Source organism: Carlito syrichta, unplaced genomic scaffold (genome assembly GCF_000164805.1).
Source record: "Carlito syrichta isolate Samal-C Ts95f unplaced genomic scaffold, Tarsius_syrichta-2.0.1 Scaffold308835, whole genome shotgun sequence".
Lineage (NCBI taxonomy): Eukaryota > Metazoa > Chordata > Mammalia > Primates > Tarsiidae > Carlito > Carlito syrichta.
In genome coordinates this window covers 510917-511621 of record NW_007252931.1, presented here as the reverse complement: position 1 = coordinate 511621, position 705 = coordinate 510917, and positions in this window count along the sequence as shown.

The window sequence follows — 705 nt, the reverse complement described above, 5'->3', positions numbered from 1 at the left end:
GACACTCACTCACACGCTTGTGTCCCAGCCAAGGCAAGGAGACCAGCAGCTCCACCTATAGCTCTGCACTTGGTTCCAAACAGCAATGGCAGTTTCACTTAGAACAGGATATAGTTTTTCTTCTTTTATATTAGGTCCTAGTCAAGATAGACACTTTATTCTAGTAATGAGCAAGCTATTCATAAAGCTCTTCCTAAAATGGTTCTTCAAGAGTAAAACAATAGGAGGAATAGTGCAGCCATTAGTGTCAAGGATGCACTCTCTGGTTCTCAGGCCTGGGATTTGGTTACTTCTGTCACCACACAGGAGCGGGTCTGTGTGGAATAGCGTTGCCTGCAAAGGGTAAGATCATGCAGTAGCCAGAAGGCCACATGGCTACAAGAGAAAACATGTCTCTGCTAGTCAACAATCCTCCACTGAAGGTTTGTCACTTTGGGATGCCTAGGTAAAATACATTTTAGTCTTTCTTTTTTAAATGCAAATTTTCTTAGGAGTAATTATCAAATGACCACATCTTAGAATGAAATTAATCTTTAGGCCACTTTGCTTTAGAATGATGGCATGAAGGAATGGGAATGTTGTCATGGGGAGGAAGAAGGCTTGCTTTAGAAAGGCATATCTAGCATGACTATCTTAAAAGGAAGGTGGGAACCAGAGGGCAGCAAAAGGGACTTGTATACTTTGAGATGGTGCTGGGTGGGGGCT